Here is a 6,000-nt window from a genome sequence, read left to right as displayed (position 1 = left end):
GAGTTGTGGACACAGCCCAGCACACCACAGAAACCAGCCTCCCCTCCATGGACTCTGTCTATACTTCTCGCTGCCTCAGTAAAGCAGACAGCATAATCAGAGACACCACCCACCCCAAACATTCTCTCTTCTCCCCTCTCCCATCAGGCAGAAGATACAAAATCCTGAAAGCACGTACCACCAAGCTCAAGGACAGCTTCTATACCGCTGTTATAAGACTATTGAATGGTCCCCTAGTATGATAAGGATGGACTCTTGACTTCACAATCTACCTCGTTATGGCCTTGCACCTTATTGTCTGCCTACACTGCACTTCCTCTGAAGCTGTTATACTTTATTCTGCATTCTGTATTGTTTTATCTTGCACTACCTCAATGCACTGTGTAATGAATTGATCTGTATGAACGGTATGCAAGACAGGTTTTTCACTGTACCTTGGTACAAGTGACAAAAATAAACCAATTCCAATTCCACCCTAAACCTATGCCCCTTAATTTTGGAGACCCCTACCCTGGGGAAAAGACAGTTGCCATCCACCTTATCTATGCATCTCATAGTTGTAAACACTTCTATAAGGTCGTCACTCATAATGATAGAACATAGAACATTACAGCACAGTACAGACCCTTCAGCCCACGATGTTGTGCTGACATTTTATCCTGCTCTAATACCTATCTAACCCTTCCCTCCCACATAGCCCCCCCCCCCCATTTCTCTATCATTCATGTCCCTTGTCCCTTTAAATAGACCCAAATGCAGCACAGGTGCGCAAGGTGCTCCTCACTTCTTTGTGACTATTGAATGTAGCTTGTAGATTATACTGAAAAGCTCCAACTTATGTTGGCAAAGAAAGAAATGTGGTGCATGTAATGTAACATCGATAGGTGCGCATTGGATGCGTGTACAGCATCAGCCAGGCACAGGAGTGTGCAGGCCAATGTCCCAATAGGGACATTGATAGAGCACAGAAACAAGCCCTTTGGCCCACCAAGTCCACACTGACCATCAGGCATCCACCTTTACACCACCAATCCGATGGGGGAGGGGGAGAAGGGAGAATGACCGGGGTGGGGGGGGGGGTGTCCTTGATTATGTTGGCTGCTTTCCCGAGGCAGCGAGAAGTGTAGATAGAATTAACGGAGGGAAGCCTAGTTTCTGTGACGGACTGGGCTGCGTTCACAACTCTCTGCAGTTTCTTGCGGTCTTGAGCAGAGCAGTTGCCATACCAAGCTGTGATGCATCCAGATAGGATGCTTTCTATGGTGCGTCTGCAAAAATTGGTAAGAGTCATGGGGTTATTTGGTCAGAAAGTCATACAGCATAGAAACAGGCCCTTCAGCCCAACTAGTCCATGCTGACCATGGTGCCCACCTTACAAGCTCGCCCCACATTTGGCCCATATCCCTCTAAACCCCTCTTATCCATGTATATATCCAAATGTCTTTTAAATATTGTTATTGTACCTGCCGCAACCACTTCCTCTACCAGTTGATTCCATATATGCACCACCCTCTGTATGAAGAAGTTGCCCCTTGGGTCCCTTTTAAATCTTTCCCCTCTCATCTTAAACCTGCGCCCTCTAGTTTTTAATTCCCCTTCCCCGGGAAAAAAATTATGTGTGTTCACCCTATCTATGCCCCTCGTGATTTTATACATTCCCTTCAGTTTATTCTATCAACTCCCCTCAGGTTCTGTCACTTATCTACACATCAGGGGAAGTTTACAGCGGTCAATTAGCCTACAAGCCCACACATTTTTGGGATGTGGAGAAAACCGGAGCACCCAGGAGAAACCCATGCGATCACAGGGAGAATGTGCAAACATCACACAGAGAGCCCCAGAGGTTGGGATTGAACCTGTGTCTCTGGAGCTGTGAAGCAGCACCTCTACGAACTGCACCACTGTGCCAGCCAAATGTCATGATTTCATCTGAAAATGATCGCCGGCACAATCTACCCCAGATGAAATCACTCTAATGAGAACTTCAAAATATTATGAACTATTCTTAGTATTAAAAAAATCACTGAAAATATTATACATTGTTGAATTAGTTATAACTGCGATTTTAACAATGAACAACTTTGTCCCTGAAAAGGCTAATCATTTATCAAGATTGTCATTGATGCAGAAAAACTGCTGGAGGGACTCAGTGGGTCAAGCAACATCTGTGGAGTCAAAGGGATGGTTGACCTTTTGGATGGCGCCGGAGCGTGGCGACTTGTTGCAATCTGCTCTCTGCAGTTTCACTCATTACTTCTATTATAATCATTCTACTCTTGAACTCTATGTCATTTTGTTATTGTTTTACCCTGTACTACCTCAATGCACTGTGGTAATGAATTGATCTGTATGAACGGCATGCAGGACAAGCTTTTCACTGTACCTTGGTACATGTGACAATAATAAAACCAATTTACCAATTTATGCTGCTCGACCCGCTGAGTTCCTCCAGCATCTGCAGTGTCCATGGCAGTATGCTATGTTACTAGACTAACATCCAATGTCCTGGTCTACAGATACAGGGAATAGGTCATTTAAATTTAAAAACCATTAAACTTTTGTATAATCCATCTGGTTCACCAATGTCCTTCAGGGAAAGTGCTCTGTCTTTCTCTCCTACCACAAAATGAACGTGACTCTTAGCTATCCTCTAAAATGGTCCAGCAAGCCACTCTGTTTAGGGAGCAGTTAGGAGCTGGCAATAAATTCTGATTTTGCCAGTGATGATGTCCTTGTGGCATAAATAAGTCATTAAATATTTGATACAATAATTAATTCAAAATTACATGTATTTTAAAATATTTCACATGGCTTACTATGTCAGTTTTTACCTTAATCTACTTGCACATTCCAATCTTTATTCTACTTTTCTATAAAATACTTTAGGAGTTAGTTAAAAGTTAGAATATCTTTACTTCGGGTGTCTGTGTGTTAGAATTCTTCAATCTGGTTGGCTGCTCAGCTACTTGGTGACATCCCTGTTTCTGCAATGGATGGTGCTTGTTACACTTGACCTCAGAAGAGTGGAAACTGTACCACAGAAAGCCCTCATGATGGGCAGCTTCTTCAAAGACTGCAAAATCTGGACCGTTTCTTTGATGGAATAGCTAACTATTGCTAACAGTAGGTCCATAATGACAATGAAAATGAAAAGCAGTTGTGATGAATGTCTTGGACAGATGCTGTCTGACCTGCTGAGTGTTTCCAGCATTTTCTGTTTTTATTTATTATAGTAGATCCTTAATATTTTGTATAATTAAACAATACAGCAGAATAAGAGATGACAAAGTAATGGTAATGGTGGTGAGCTCATAAGTCAGAAATTATGGGATCATGACAAGTTATAAAACTAAATCACTTGTGAACCAAAACAAAAATCTAGTTAGTTGCCCCTTTCTAATCGTCCTTGCGGTGGTCATGATGAGCTGCCTTCTTAAATCACAACAGTCCAGATTTAAAAGCCATCTAGATAAGTACATGGATAGGAGACGTTTAGAAGGCAATGGGCAGATGGGACTAGCTCGCTGGACAATACAGTCGGCATGGACGAGTTGGGCTGAAGGGCCTGCTTCCACACTGTATGACTCTATGATTCCTTAAGATAACTCCAATGTAGATAGTCAGTTCCAGAGTTTTTACCTGGTCCCCATGAATAATTGGTAACACACTTCCAAGTCAGGATGTTGTAAGCAACTTGCAGTTGATAGAATTCCCATGTACTTACAGCCTTATCGTTCTGGGTGGTAGAGCTCACAGATTTGATAATGCTCTCAAAGTCTTGCTAAATGCATTTCTGTATATGGAACACACTGAGACTATGGTGTGTGAAACACTTCTTTCCATGATTTATAATGGATCATATTGACTGTACACTGGTTTCGCTGATGGTAGAGGTCTCGGGGGAAAACTATGATGGATCCTCTACTCAGTACTTTTAGCTAAAGCTGCAAACACTTCTGCCTTCCCTTTTCCACTTACACTGGCTTCTCCCTTAGCTGAAGGTGGAGGTTCATGAAGTCACTTTCTTTAGATTCTCAACTCAAGAATACTTAAGAAGGAGTCAGTGACATCCCAGATTCCAAGCAGTTTTGAAATTGGAGAGCTTTAACTCTTTTTTACCACAAGTTCAGGTAAACATACAATTAGAGAGTATTCTATCAAACTACTGATTTTGCCTTGTAGATAGTAGAAAGGCTTTGGAGGGACAGTAATCATTTACTGCGGGACATCCAGTCTCTGAGTGAGCTTCTAGCTGTAGGTTCATGTGGTTGATCCAGCTGATAATCTGGTCAGCAGTGACCCTCAAGATGTTGATGGTGTGAGAACTGCAGTGGTAGTAATATTGACTATAACTTGGTAAAGAAGTTTTCTGCCTGGCATAATCTCGAATGTTATTCAGGTTATGTTTCATTCAGGAATGGACTACCTCATTATGTGAGGAGTTGCAAATGAAACTGAATGTTGTGCAATCAGCCACCTTTCCCATTTCTGACCTTTGGTTGGTAGGTCGTTGATGAAGATGTTGATGATGGCTGAGATAGAGCTCTTCCCTGAGAAACACCACATTCACCATCTTAAAGCTGAAATTATTGACCTCCACCAACAATAACAATCTTCCTTTGTGCTAGGTATATTCCTAGGCAGCAGAGGAAAGTCCTTGATCCCCAATGACTTCGGTTTTGCAAGGCTCCCTGATGCCACACACAGTTGAACATTGCTATGATGCCAAAAGCTATCATTATCACCACAGCTCTGGATTTTAACTCTTCAAGAAAGGTTGTTATGAGGATCAAAACTGATTAGTCCTGTGGAGATGATTTTGTTCAGCAAATGCCACCAGATATCATTTGGTGCTAATGATTGAGGTTAGATTTTTGGGGGTAGTGACAGGTCAGAATGGATTTGTCTTGCATTTTTTGAACAGGACATACCTGGGCAATGCTCCATGTTGTTGGGTTGTTGTTATGCAGAAACAGCTTGGTTAGAGATATTTCCAACATTGGAACACTTTGTCACTACAACTAGATTGTTAATGGGAGCAATGGCTTTTGCTGTGCGCAGTCAGTCATACAACTTCTTGATGTAACTTTGGTAAATCAAGCTAACTGAAGACTGGTTTCTCTGATGACAGGAGCCTCAGGGATAGGCCCACATTGTTCAATCACCTGATATTTCTGGTTGAAGATAGTTACAAACACTTTACCTTGTCTTTTCCACTCATATGATGGACTCTGCCATTGTTGTGGGTGGAGTTTCATAGAGCCACCTTTTTTAGGTTCTTTATGAAATAAATCAGTAAATCAGTATTAATCTGAAACTATATCAAAAATGAATTAATTTAGATTCTAGATGGCCCGCTCACAATGCTCAGTCATTTGCATTTCAAAAGTCTATTAAGGAGTTCCAAGACAGAAGGGAATATGTCAATGTGAAGATCATAGGATATGTATTCATTTCAAAAAAATACTAAATGGCAAATAAAATGATATGAATAATCTGCTTTTATACAGCTATAAATTGCAAAATCGTCACAGAGTAGTACAGGTAATGTGATGAACTAGCTACTAAGGAACATGCAGATAGTAAAATGTTTAAATTAAGGTGGGTTAATTTAAAATTGAGTTAACATCAAAGTTTCTAGTATAAGTTTCCATCCATGTTTGCACCAATACCTTAATGATATTGGCTGCATTTGCTGGATGGTGTGGGCTTAAGGCATTGTTTCTCATCAGTGTGCAATTATCAGCAAAATCCATTTTTGACTGCAGATTCAATTGCAAATGAGGCACCGAGGCACCGATCTTCCAGCTTTGTCACAAAGGACATGTTTGTATTACACTGAAGACTCTAGAAAGCTTTTATTAGCATTGAACGCAACCCTTCTGGAAATCTTAAGGTGCTGTCTGCTTTTTTTTCCAAGACACTTGCAGAGGTAGTATAAGGTTACATGAAAGTAAACACTTTGTCCCAAGGTCCACTCAGTAGCAGCAGCGGCAACAC

Source organism: Pristis pectinata, chromosome 15, assembly GCF_009764475.1.
Source record: "Pristis pectinata isolate sPriPec2 chromosome 15, sPriPec2.1.pri, whole genome shotgun sequence".
Lineage (NCBI taxonomy): Eukaryota > Metazoa > Chordata > Chondrichthyes > Rhinopristiformes > Pristidae > Pristis > Pristis pectinata.
This window is presented reverse-complemented; position numbering follows the sequence as displayed.